Source organism: Pleurodeles waltl, chromosome 5, assembly GCF_031143425.1.
Source record: "Pleurodeles waltl isolate 20211129_DDA chromosome 5, aPleWal1.hap1.20221129, whole genome shotgun sequence".
Classification (NCBI taxonomy): Eukaryota; Metazoa; Chordata; class Amphibia; order Caudata; family Salamandridae; genus Pleurodeles; species Pleurodeles waltl.
Window position 1 is genome coordinate 1,640,467,855 of NC_090444.1, and position 14,296 is coordinate 1,640,482,150.

Here is a 14,296-nt window from a genome sequence, read left to right on the forward strand (position 1 = left end):
AGCTTGGCTCATAGGTGAGTGTGTATGAGACTGCAATAGTTACTTACGTGACAGTCAGGCTGGATGGAAGTTTCAATTGTGTGTTCTGAACCCTACTCAAACCATGCAGTGGCTACTGCCACCTGTGAGGAATGCCAGGACAAATGCAGAAATCTGTTATAATGAGGCACATGGTTGCACAAGGAGGGTGATTGAGAGGATCATAGGACTCCCGAAGGCAAGATTTTGTTGTCTGCATCTCTCTGGAGGATCCCTGTGCTATGTTGCTGACAATGTGTGTCAGATAGTGGTGACCTACTGCATGCTGCACAACTTGGCCCTGAAGAGAGCTATACCACTTATGGAAGAGGATGATGCTGCCCACCGACCCATGCCACCTCAGAGGATTGATGGGAGTGATGGAGAAGAAGAGGAGAAAGACATCAACTCCAGAACCCAACTGATCTGGCTATTGAATATCAGGTGCAGTTGGTATTGTGCATGTGGCTTTACTGGGTTGATTCAGGGTGACTGATGTACTATGTGCCAACACAGTGCTGGGTGTCCTTGCGTATGTGTCACTAAGGTGATTTTTGGAGGCCAAATCTGAGGTACAATCGAGTATTAAAGTGTGTGTTATGTTATTGAAGACACCTCATACTTACCTCCTTTCTGTGTTGTTAGTGTTTTGTATCAATATCTCTCTGACAGGCAAATTATCTGGAGCTGTTCTTTGTGCTTCATTGTCATATATCATATTATTTTGGACAGGGGAAACACATTTGTGGTGGCATCTTTCTCTTCATCTGCACTCTGGTGATGGGTACAGGAACAAGTTACCAAGTGCATATCTACATCACTGTGTGAGAGGAACAGTGCTAGTTTGCTAGTTAACATGTAGGCTATAGTATTGAGGACCTCAGTGACAGATGTGCAGACTCCCCTAAGTTGCCGTTGCTGAATTGTGTGTGTCTGTGCATCTTTAATGGAGATTTTGACGTTTTTGTCAGAAGATGACTGTACTGAATTGTAACATTTTCCTTGCTGACAGATCCTGCAGTGGTGTCATTTGCCAGTGATGTGCCAACTTTGTGATTGGAGAAACAGATGGCTGGAACAGCTGTGGAATTAGCAGTGTGACATACTTCATACACTACAGTCTCTTAGTGCCCCTTCTGTTGAACATTTGGCATTATGATGGAAACAGGATCATACATACATATTTACATTTGCTTGCATATTATAAATAAGGACAGAACTTTGGTGTGTGCTACTGTTTTTATTTGAAAATACAACATATAAAAGTGATGGGATAGTGGAATTGAGTGGGAACATGGTGAACATCATACTCAGGTACTATTCCACAGCAGTTGGTAGCATAGGGGCAGAGTCCAAGGGGCCAGTGGTGGATGGGGATATGGCAGTGGAATGTCAACAAGGTAGCTCAGTGGCACCCAAGGGAGACAGTTCAGGGCAGGGTCACTTCCTGGCAGTGGGTTTGGTCTTGGCTGTTGTTTTACTGGGATATCTGGGTCTGAGGCCACGTTTGCGAGGGGGAAGCTGGGCTGCAGGGGGAGGGGTGCTGGTGTCCTGTGAATCCTCAGGCAGTGCGACCAATCCACTAGCTGATGCAGATGTAGATGGCAGGGCAGTGTCCTGGCTAGTGGAAGGGGCCTGCAGATGGGTGGAGGACACAGGCAGGATGTTGGTCTGGCGCTGCAGCACCCCTGCAATGAAGGCCATGGTAGCATTGAGCTGTTTCCATTGCTCCATGACCCCCTGGTGGTATGCTACCTGCAGCCTCTGATTCTCCTCCAAGGTGGCCAGGATCTGGCCCATCCTGTCCTGGGAATGGTGGTATGGTCCCAGGACCTCAGCAATGGCCTCCTGGGCAGCATCATCCCTCCTTGTGCCACCCCTGGGCCCCTGATACCCTTCCACTAGCCCTAGCCCCCTGTGCCTGTGTCCCCTGCACAGGTCTGGCTGTCCCACTTGCACTGGGCCCTTCATCGTCCTGCATGGTTGTGGGTGGAGAGTCGGCCCCTGTACAGGTGGGCAGACCGTCTATGGCCTGGAGAAACTGGTGTGGGGGCGTTAGGCAAGAGCTGATGGTGGTGGTTGGGTGGTAGGGATGTCAGTGGTGTCCTGGGTGGGGCACGACAGCAGGAGGGTGACTGTCCAGGGGCGTGGGATGGGCCAGGGATTTCCTGTGTGTGCAGATATCCCTCTGCACTCTCCTGAGTGGGGCCTTCGTCTTCAGGTGGAGGACTGGCACTTCTTGGGGTATTCGTCTGGGTGGCATGGGTGGTGGTGCCTGTGTGTGAGGGAGTAGAGATGTGGGTGTCGTGTACTTTCATGTGCATTATGGTGTGTGTGTTAGTGTAGTGGCAGTGCTGTATAGGATATGGCATTGGCAGTACTGTCCCTAGATCTAATATGGGTAGTATGGATATTTGTCTGGGGGTTGATTGCATCTGTTTTGTTTGTATCCTGTCTACTGCTCCCTATACAGTCATTGCCATTTCCCTTGCAGCACTGGTCACCAGTAGTTGGTGGATACATTTCCCATGTACTAGAATGCTGGGTCCCATTGTGTGTATTTTTATGCATTTGGTGATGGAGTTGTGGTGCTTTCTGGGTGTTGTGGTGCTACTAACATTACATGCAGGGGTTGTTGTCTGTGCCCACGGGGGCAGGATGGTAATTAGTATGAGGGTTTGTGGGCATGCAGGGAAGTTGGGTAGGGGTGTCTGGATGTTGTGGGCTGGGTGGGGGATGGGGTTATAGTGGTAGTGAGAGGGGTTGGGTGAGATGCATTACAGGTGTGGTGACTGATAGGGTATTGTAGTAGACTTACCCGAGTCAGGTCCTCCAGAGAGTCCAGTTAGGCACTCCGGGTGCAGGATAGCCAAGACCCTCTCCTCCCAGTCGGTGTATTCGGGGGGAGGAGTTGAGGGACCACCGCCACTCTTCTGTACCGTGATGTTGTGCCTGGATGCCATGGAACGCACCTTCCCCCGCAGGTCATTCCATCTCTTCCTGATGTCATCCCTGGTGTGTGGATAGCTTCCCACAGTGCTGACCTTGTTGACTATCCTCAGCCACAGCTCCATCTTCCTGGCCAAGGGCGTCTACTGCACCTGTGCCCCGAATAGCTGTGGCTCGACCCTGATTATTTCGTCCAACATGGTCCTTAAATCCCTCTCAGTGAAGCGGGGGTGCTTAGGGGGTGCCATGGTGTGTGCTGTGGGTGGTGTGTAGTAGGTGAGTTGGTGATGGTGCAGTTGTTTGTTTGGGTGTGTGGTTTGTGATAGTGGGTTTGCAGTGCTGGAGTTTTGTTTGTGTTGTTGTGGGTGTGACTTGTGTGATGGTTGATTTGGTGTATGGGTGTTCAGGTGTCACTCTCGGTCGTGAAATGGGTGTAGCAAAGGTTTGTGGGGTGTGTATGTGTGTGTTTTATAGTGGTGTGCATGTGTTGGAAAATGGGTTATTGGTAAGGGCAGGTAGGTACCTACACTTAGCAATAGGCCACTAACCTCCACTTAGGTCCAGTTAGGTCTCAGTAAATTAAACCCAGCTCAACCCTTGGTAGTTTGGCAACGAGCGACAAGGCTTAACTTAGGAGACAGAGTGTAAAGCATTCAAATATCACAAAACAGTAATTAAATAAAACACAGGAAACAGTTTAAAAGTCCAAAACCAATTTATAAACATAGATTATATTTTTATCTTTAAAATGACACAAAATGAATAAAATCGGATAAGGGGAACCGGAGATATTAATTTTTAAAGAATTATTGTTTTCTAGCGCTTAGAAACAAAAATCGCCAATCTGGTCATCTGGTCGCACCTCGACCAGGGCAAAGTCAAAGTTTAATGCCGACCGCGATGGAGCCCGGCTCGGCTAGAGGCCGCGGGAGGCCTCGGTCAAAAGTATACCTTCGCACTTAGTCGTTTTTCTGAAGATTTTCTTCAGCGGGACGAACCTGCCAGTCCAATCCGATCTCCTGGAACTCTTCTCCGGATACGCGTCTCAGGAGTCCTCGGTAGAGATTTTTACCTTTGGACTTAGTCGTTTTTTTCGAGGTGAAAATCCTTTGACCGGGGTAAACCTGGATCTTGATCTGATGTCCTTGGAGCCCTCCTCGGATACGCTGGCTGGGAGGTCCCGGTCAACTTTTTACGTTCTGACTTAGTCTCTTTTTTGGAGATTTTCTTCACCGGGAGGAACCTACAAGTCAGGCAGGGTCACGGTTGAGGCAAGCCGGCTAGAGTTGGCGCAGCGGGTCGGTCCCTCTATGGAGCTTTTTTTCAAAAGTTCTCCAAACTTCTGGATCTTCTTCCAGATGTTCCTTTAAGGTTCTTTTGGGGTCCACAGCTCACCCCAAGGTTCCAGAAGCTCTGAGATGATCCTTGGGGGTGTGGACTACAACTCCCAGAATGCACCTGGCACAAACTCCTTTTTGGCCACTGGACAGTGCTCAGCTGGTTGATTTCTTCAGGAGTTGGTGCAGGGGACTCTGGTTAGCAATTTTTCACCTGTAGCAAACAGGGAGTCGCTCCTTGAACCAGTTGAAACCAGGCAAAGCCCTTCTTGTGGTGAAGCCCAAGTGTGCAGCAGGTGCAGTCCTTCAGAGTGCAGGGTCCAGGTGCAGGCCAGGGGTCCAGCAGGGCAGTCCCTTCTATTTCTGTGGTTCTTCCTTGTAGGGATCTGGTAGGGAACTGAGTTGTGGGTGCAGGTCTGCCAGTTTTATCCCTGCTCCTGGGTGAAAAACAGGGGGGTCCTGGTTCTCCAATCAGGGGCAGGGGCCTTCCCCCTGTGATGACCACTTCCTGGGAAGTGTGGCAAAAATCAATCCCAGGAGGCAACATTCCTCAAAAATCCATCATGGCTGAAAGTGATTTTTGGAGGTTACATCCGGCTGAGCCCACCCACTGGTGTGGCTAAAAATCATAAACACACCCCTCTCCTGCCCTCTCCTAATCTAATCAAGGGGGCTCCTAGTTGTCTGGGGCTGCAGGATGTGGGGGTGTTGCTGGGTTGCTCCAAATGTCCTTCTCTGCCTTTGAAGACCAGTTTGGCAGCCCTCCCCCTTCCTGCCTCACCATCTGTTGAGGGGAGATCCCCTCCCACAGGCACATCTCTTTGTGTGAAGCCAGGCCACTTCACACCTCATCAAGGCAGCCTGGCCAGGCTGCAAGAAGCTGGCCAATCAGGGCACAGCAGCAACAACAATGCAGGGCTGAAGTTGTCAACTTTTCAGGTAAAGTTTAAAACTCTTTACCTGAACAAGTTATATTAAATCCCACAACTGTCAATTGTGGGATTTAATATAGCAATTAATTTGATACCAAACTCTTCGTATCTGTCACTTAAGGGGACTTTTAAAATTAAAATAAAGTCTCCCCATTCTAGCCTATGGAGGCCATTCACTACAATGAGGGAAAAACAAATTTAGCTGTTTTACCTCACCAGGGCTCATAAAACTATTTTTATAAGGTCCCTGCTTATAGTTACATGGCACCCAGCACTAGGGGCAGATAGGCCACACCTTAGGGGTGACTTATATGTAACAAACAGGTAGTTTAAGACTTTGGAACTACTTTTAATTCCAAAGTCGAATTTGCATATAACTTTAATTTAAAAGCAGCCAGCAAGGCAGGCCTGCCTTTAAAATGACACTGGGCACCTCAGCAGTGGACCTATGGGTGCACTACCTATGCTGGGTTCCCTAAACCTACATGCCCTACCATATACTAGGGACTTATAGGTAGGTTGACTTAGCCAATTATAATTAGCCTAATTTGCATACTGATTTTACACTGAGCACAGGCCCTGGGACTGGTCAGCAGTACCCAGGGCACCATCAGAGTCAGGAAAACTCCAGCAAAAAGTGGAAAATGGGGGCAAAAAGTTAGGGGGCCTCTGCAATCAGCCCTGTTCTCTCACAGCGTGGGTGTGTGAAGTGTGTGGATGTGTGTCAGGTGTGGGCCTTTCAAAATAATCAATGTGTGCTGTAGTTGTTGGCGGGTCCCATTGCTGACCGCGGCGGGCCTTACCGCCAATGGTCGTTCCCCATCCACTGTCTGCCGCGCTGATTTGTGCATCATTATTTGGTGGACGGGGGGGGGTTAAATTTGTGGCGGCGGCGGGTGATGTGTCAGGTTTTTCCGCTGTCGTTGGCCCTGACGGTGGGTGGAGGATGTCAGATTTTTGGCGTGCTGTCTTTTTGGCATCATTATAGGGCAGGATGCATTTTGACACCACTGGCGGTGTTCTGTCTACCGACAGCATGACTAGTGGCAGTCTTTCCCATCAGGTTCATAATGACCACCTATGTTTTCAGTTTGAGCAGGCATACTGGGCTGGGAGTTAAACTTTATATCCTGGTTATTCACACAAAAAATGGAGCAGGATTGTAACCTAAGATTGGTGGACAACTCACTAGATCCTAAAGCGGTGAGTAGCTACATAGCAGCAGTGTTCCTGTTTTGTATCCGGTAAGTTTATGCGGGTTAATGCACACCAAACTTTTGGCAACTTCTAGACAGTGATGCAGGTTTATAGAGCTATGGCTGGTTCTTTAGTAATTTTTAACCTAATATGAGTATCATCCCTGTAAAGAATGTAAAACCAAAAGATTGAATGGGATGGGCTAGTGGTACCGAGTGGAGGTTTAAAGGAGAGATGATGGCACCCTGAAGATGCTGCAGACAAGAATCTGGCAGATGAAACAAATAGAGGCAGAACAACTTATTGGGTTCTGCGAGCCATTTTAAAACCAACTCATGTGCGCTAAGATCCCCAACTGTAGGAAGTACAATATGATAAATGATGCTGTTGAATGCAGCTGACAGGTCCAGTAATGTAGAGGCAGCGGATAGACCCTCCTCAGAAAGATGGCGTAGTTCATCCAGGGCTACCACCACCACTGTCTCAGTGCTTTAGCCAGTGGATGTAACAAGTTATTTTTTCCAGCATGTTATATCAACTGATTGTATACTGCTCTCTCCATCAATTAGAGCTGTAAGGAACTTGAGAAATTGGGAAATAGTTGATCTAGTTGATCTAGTTTGCAGTATCAAGAAGCTATTTTTTAATATTGGTATTAAGAGGGTAGATTTTAATTCAATTTGTGTCAGATGCAAGAAATGCATTATTGTTTTTTTCTAAGAGGAGCTCCATCACACTTTAACAGACTTTTATGAAATATGGCCATTCATGTATGCAAGGAAGAGCCAAAGGGTTTTTTGTTGTGTACTAGCTAAGCAAAGTCTGTGTCTGCTAATACAGACAATTGTGAAAGGTACTGGTGATAATGAATGAAATTAAATGTGCTTTTATCTCTGTTTGCAATTAGTGAGGTTATAATGGGGGATATTTTACTGAGAAAAAAGTCTGTCATCATATTATATTTGTCTTTGGACCCTTTCATTTCTATCATGTCTTGAGGTTCTTTTCATTACTTTAGTGTTGTATATTTTGGGAGTGTAATAGGAGGTGTTAGTGATTGCTGCCTTATAATGTTGTGATCTTATTTGAGTGCTTATGTAGGCACATTTATTTTAACTTGGGTCTAAGGCCTGTGCCTCTCACCTAGACACGTGTCATTTAATTTTTTCTTATTTTAAGAATTCTTCATTTTAGTGGCAATGTTTTATTATTTTTATCAGTTGCCCTTCCATGCAGAATTTGTTATTTGTTTCTTTACATGACATTTCATCCTGTGCTCGCTCCAAAGCTGTATATGATAGTTTACCAGGCATTGCCGGTCCAGAGAGTACATGGCCTACCCTACACAGAAAATATGTTTTGTCACATCAGGGCAGTTCTCAGAACAGCAAGATGTTTTATTATAAAACAACATGCTGCCCTACCAACTTAGAGGCAGCATTCCAGCCAGTCTACCATCTCATGCTGCACGTTGTTGCAGTTTCTGCTTAAACTCTGTGCTTCCTCTTCGTTTACTTGGGAGAACTGACAGCAGACTAACAGACTTATTTTTTACCTCTAAACACAGTTAAGGGGATTGAGCTTCCTTCCCGGGACCAGGAGGACAGATTAGGGCTAACACTGTGTTTCACTTTCCTGGTCACTGCTGTTTCATAATCCTTATAATCGCAATTCATGCCTTTTTATATATTACATAGTTGCTTCAATAAAACCTATTGAACCAAATCCTACTTCCGTTTGTCTGTGCATGTATGATAGTTGTAAAACTGACAGAAAGGGGTACGATCTGTTCTACCACAACTTCCCTGATGAGTCTGAGTGGCAGATTTACAAAACTGTCACGCAGTGCAGCAATGAAAAAAGCTGCTCTGCATGGCAGGGAGGGAGCAGGAGAGCGCCATATCTTCAAAAATATGGCACTCTCCTCCCCTCTCTTTAGCACCGGAACTGATTTCAGCTGCCCTGCACCACGCAAACACCTTTGCGCCATAGTGCAAGGGAGTGGGGGTGAGTCTAGCATAGGTTTTGTGCTTGAAGGGTACCCTTCTAGTACAAGATACTATGCTTAGACAAACTTTAACACCTTCCCTACTTTGTATGCATGCTGCATAGTGCAGCACACATGTAAAGCCAGAAAAGAAAGGCAAAATGAAAACATTTCTCCTTTTGACACCTGCTTTCAAATGGCATTTCCTTTTGGAGCAAAACCTGTCTGCTATTGCTTGTAGATAAGGTTTTGTGACAAAAGGCATGAGTGGTTGCATGGGAACACCCATGTACCACCCATGTAACACCCCCTCGATGCTAAGTAACGTAAAGCAGAGCCTAATGCTGTTTTGCATTACTTTCAGGGAAATTAAATTAGGAAATAACACTTTGTGCTGGTTAGCGTCACGGTTGTGACTCTAACCCAGCACAAAACATTTGTAAATCTCTCCCTGAGAGTCATGTGATAGGCTGCCACAAATCACTTCTACCTCTGGTACTGGTGAGGTGCTGCTAGCTAGCCAGAAGGGTTAGGCTGACAGTTAGCACATGGTGTGGGATCAGACTCAGTCCACCACGCTCACTGGTGCTGCCTCCCAAAATACAGCAAGTCTTGTTGCTACAACAGGAGTCCTACGACATGTTGCTGACGAAGTTGGTTAGGCGTTTGCCAGCTTTACAGATCTCCCACATATCTTTTTATTATTACGTGCAAAGGACACCCTAATTACCTTACACAGAGATGTCCATGGTATTAGGGAATATCCTTCTCAGCTATTTGATGCTGTAGGTTGTTCAAGCTTGAACCTTTAAAAGGAACTCCCCAATTGGTGTTTCTATCTCTGAACAATCCATTCTGCTAAAAAAAATGGTGGACCATAACTGGGTTGTAATTGCAGCAACCATGAGACTCCCTCTCTCAACACACTTAAAAAATAATGGCCTCACAGAAGAGGGAGGAGAGGTTACATATGTCGTTGAGGCTTAGGACACATACAGAACAGAATTTGTTTACTCTTGGGTCACCTTTCCAGCAGCAAATGGGAACACACATACATTTCATCATTGCACTCTAGCAAATGCACCCACACCATTCAGACCATGGGCCTGATTCACAAATGTAAAGTCAGACTTTTGCAGACATAAAGATACTACTCATACCTTACGTTTGTGAATACCAAAAAGTCAGGAACTTAAACTTTTGGTCTAAACTCAGACCGAAAGTCTAAATTTACCTTTGTGAATCGGGCCCCATATGCGTATTTAGAAATACCCTATCTTATCAAGAACACCAAAATTGGCTTAATGGCGCCCTATCACATGTTCCACAGAGTGTTAGACTAGGCCTTTAAGTAATGACGGACCTACTTGGCCAGAATTGGCTACCTATGCACCACATCCTAATATGGGTAAAATGGCAGTAGCAGATGTATGCCGCCTATACACTAATTTAGTAGAAATATATAGATAATTCATACAATTTGTAATGCAGATTTTGAACACTGCCCCAGCAAGGGCTGCTCCAGCGCAACCACATGTGGCCACAGCGGGCATTAATCCTGCTACTTGCATTCAATTATGGGAAAAGTACCCATCAAATGTGAAGATATTCCGTTTTGGCTAGCACAAAAAATTAGGGCCTGATTTATACTTTTTTAGCTCCACATTTGTGCAATTTTTGGACGCAAAACGCCGCAAACTTACAAAATTCAATTATATTTTGTAAGTTTGCGCCGCTTTTGCGTTAAAAAATGACACAAATGCGGTGCTAAAAAAGTATAAATCAGGCCCTTAGTGCCATGGAAGCAGTATTTCCCCAGACGGGACCCCAAGATTAACACAGAATTCTCACAATGTGCTTGCCATTTGGGATGGTTCCCTCAGTGGACAACTGTGTTTGCTGCACTCTACACTACTGCACATGGTACACTGACATTTGCAATACTTGCCAAAGTGTTAAAACAAATTCAGGATGAGGGCTGCCCCGGCCCTAGAACTGGGGATGCATTTAATGGGCAACTTTGTCAAAGTATCCTCGATAATATTAAGTAACCTTAAAGGGGAAGCAGTAGCATTGAAAGTATGCCAGTGGCTCTGAGATGGTCCTGTACAGATTATCGCCTAGTACTATTCTAGTATAGGTCGGGATAGTCTGGGAGCCAGACCAGGTAAACCACAATAACAAGGTAAATCCAATAAGGGTCTTCCAAGCAAGCAGCTGGAGGTTCTAAAAAATGCTGGGATAAACAAAATCAAAATAAAGATAATGTAAAACAAATATTAGAATTTCCACATTCAGAGACCTCTGGGAAATGCTATAATTTGAGAACTAGGGTTAGTTTAAAAACTTCTGTTAGATACCAATATTTTAATACATGTCAATCTTGTTCCTTTCAGGACTCACCGGATAACCGCAGTGAGAGAGCCGGGAGTTCAGAACAATGAAAGAGGTATGTGAAACCAAGAAAAGATTCACATCGTTCATCTGAACCTTCCATAAAAAAGGAAGAGAAATCTTCTCAACAGAAAGCTAAATTTAAAAGGAAAAGAGTGGCAGCAATTTCGACTAGAAATGCCACACATAATAAGAACTTTACGGAAGAACAGGATATGGGCACTGACTCTGCTAGACAGCATGGCAGCGGTCACAATAGTTCGTCAAAATCTTCAAGAGCTTCTGGATGTGAAAGCAACTAACATATTTTTAGAATCGAAACCGTGTACATGCGAGTTTCCCCCCAGGATAGGTTTTACAAAGGGAAAATACAAATTGAAGGAGACATAGAACACACAATTACAGTTATATTCTGAAAAAAACTAGTGTGTTATGACATCCTATTGGCAGAAAAACATTTGGCCACCAGAATTTGTCCGTAAACTTCCACTAGGAGAAGATGTCATTATACCATCCTCCTTGATTCTTGTTCCTGAATAATTAAAACAGGCTTATGCAGTAGATCAGGCATTGGCACAAGCCCCGGTGCTCTATTGCAACCATGTAGGATGGGTCAAAGACTAGCCCTATCACATAATACCAGTAAGATCGATACCTCTTGCACAAAGCACCAGTGAGAGAAATACTCACACAACTTGGGTACCAGGCTCATGTGATAGGCTGCCACAATAGAACCCTGCATATCACCAATGAACATCCCTTTGTTCCCCTTAGCTAAGCCGGACCACTCATATGAAATAGTCTTAAATTACAAACACTCAAACAGTCACACACCCACATTTGCTATACAAAATGCATATAGCACAGCACTTATCAAACAAATTTGTGTACAAAAAATACAAAACAACCTTGATATTCCCAACATTTTTTTCTGCCAAAATAAAATGCCTGAAAGCAGGGATCTGACCGCCTTTAGCGCACTAGGATTATAAAGAAAATGTTGTCAACTCCCACAAGGTTACAAGAACAGTCTTGGACTGTTTTCATCCTGTGTAACTTCTATATTATACAACAATGACTCTGAGGCGTTGTCCTATGTAGATGTCACCTACCTGACAGATGATGACCTGGTCACACACCTAAGACGGGGCGACCACATTTTGGTGGGTTTTGCTGAAATAGTCTGAAAATTTAATTTCAAGAAAACAAAAATGCCTTTCTCAGTATCCTGTTTTTGGGATACCAGTTATCACATGAAGGAAAGAGCCTGGAGCCCCACTTTCTAGAGAAATGTGCACAATTACAACCAAATTACAACCAAATGCCATCAGAAGGCTACAATCATTATTGGGCTTTTTCAATTTTGGCAGAAGTTGCATTCCAGATTATGCACAATGCATAAAACCACTGTATGACTTGATGCATCCAGACTCTTCAAGTTAATATTGGAGAGTTGGACACACGCATTTTCAGAGCATTAGAGCAGGATGTGCTTGAAGCAAAACACTTATACACACATGATTACAAAATAAACTTGGTCATCAGAGTAATTGCTGATGTCACTGAGTTCACCTATGTATCATACAATGAAGGTGATACTGTTTCAATACCATCTAAACCACATTTATATTACATGGCTTAACAACGCTTTGCTCCCACTGAAAAAATTCTGACTGCTGTTCAGATGGCTGTCATAAAAGAGAGACCTCTAGCCCAGGGGGAGCACATTGTTGTCATGACCCCAATACCAGCCTTAGAGGCTGTGACAAAAGCCAGTGTTCCAAATGCAAAAGTATTACATCCACATTGGATTCAATGGGCCACCTCTATGACTGCAACTGATGTTGACTGTGCTTTTGATCAAAAACGTCAGACACAAGAGTTCCGTCAATATGAACTTGAATACCCAACACCTACAAACATTTAGCCTTTTCATCAATATCGAATGATCATCTACACCGATGGTTCAGCACAACCTGCGGTGGGCACCAAACATCAATATTCCACTGCTTGTGTGGCTGTGAACTGACACATGAGGTATAAAAAGTTCCACCCCCAAAACACATATACACAGACCATAGGGGAGTGCACTGCACAATTGGCAGAGCTTAAAGCTCTATTATTGGCATTGGAACACATGGATCCTGAAGTTCTAACACTGATTGTGTGCGATTCGTATTATTGTGTCCAGTCCTTTAACCCCTTGGGTGCCATGGATGTAACGGCAGCTCCGCTCGGGTGCCGAGGACGTAACCGTTATGTCCTGCACCAGGCCCAAGAGGGGGGCACTTGCGCCCCCCTGTGGGCCTCCCACCTCCCTCCCCTGGGCAGGGATGGAAGGGGAATCGCTTCCCCTTCCACCCCTGACCGCCCTCCGCCAGTGACATCTGAGTACGTCAGCACGTGATCACTGGCTGACCTCATCAGAGGTCGTCCCCATCACGATGGAAGCTGAACTTCCAGCACAATCGGAAGAGAAATCTTCCAATCAGGGGGTGGGGACGGGCATAGAGACATTAAAGGAAAGGAAAGGCTTCTCCTTTCCTTTCATGTATTTCTGAGCATTTCTGCAGCCCAATCACATGATCAGGCTGCAGAAATGCCCATTAGACACCAGGTAATTTGTTGTTTTTAAAAATAAACAGTGAAGGGGAGCGACCCCTTGGGCTCCCCTGGAGGGAATTTCTTTATTAGGCCTTTTCTGCCCTCCCCAAGGGGGAAGATCGGATTATTTTAATTAGGCTGATCTACCCCCGGGGCGGGGGAAATGGGGCAGAAGCCACTAGGCACCATGGATCATTTTTTCACCACTTTTTTACACGTGGGAGCGACCCCTTAGGCAATGGGCACTCCCCTGGGGGAAAATTGTTTTTAGGCCATTTCTACCCCCTTGGGGGCATATCGGCCTATTTTTATTAGGCCAATCTGCCCCCAAAGAAGGCAGAAACCACTAGACACCAGGGATTTTCTCCCCAGCACACTAAAAGATAATATCTCACAAAAGGGTCACTCCCCTGGGGGGGGCAAATTTATTTTAGGCCACTTCTGCCCCATTGGTGGGCAGATTGTTCTATTTTTATGAGGCTGATCTGCCCCCAAGGGAGCAGAAACCACTAGGTACAAGGGATTTTTTATTTTTTTACACATGGGGAGCAACCCCTTAGTGACCACTGGGGGGCACTTTTATTTTAGGTTGTTTCTGCCCACCTCAGGGGCAGATCAGCCTATTTTTCTTAGGCCAATCACTAGACACCAGAGATTTGTGTTGTTGTATTTTTTACAGATGGGGAGTAACCCTTTAGGCAAGAGTCACTCCACTGGGGAGCAAATTTATTTTAGCCCATTTCTTCCCCCCTAGGGAGCAGAGCAGCCTATTTTAATTAGGCTGATCTGCCCCCAGTGGGGGCCGGATCTACTAGGACCAGAGATTTTTGTTGTTGTATTTTCCACAGATGAGGAGCGGCCCTTTAGGCAAGGGTCGC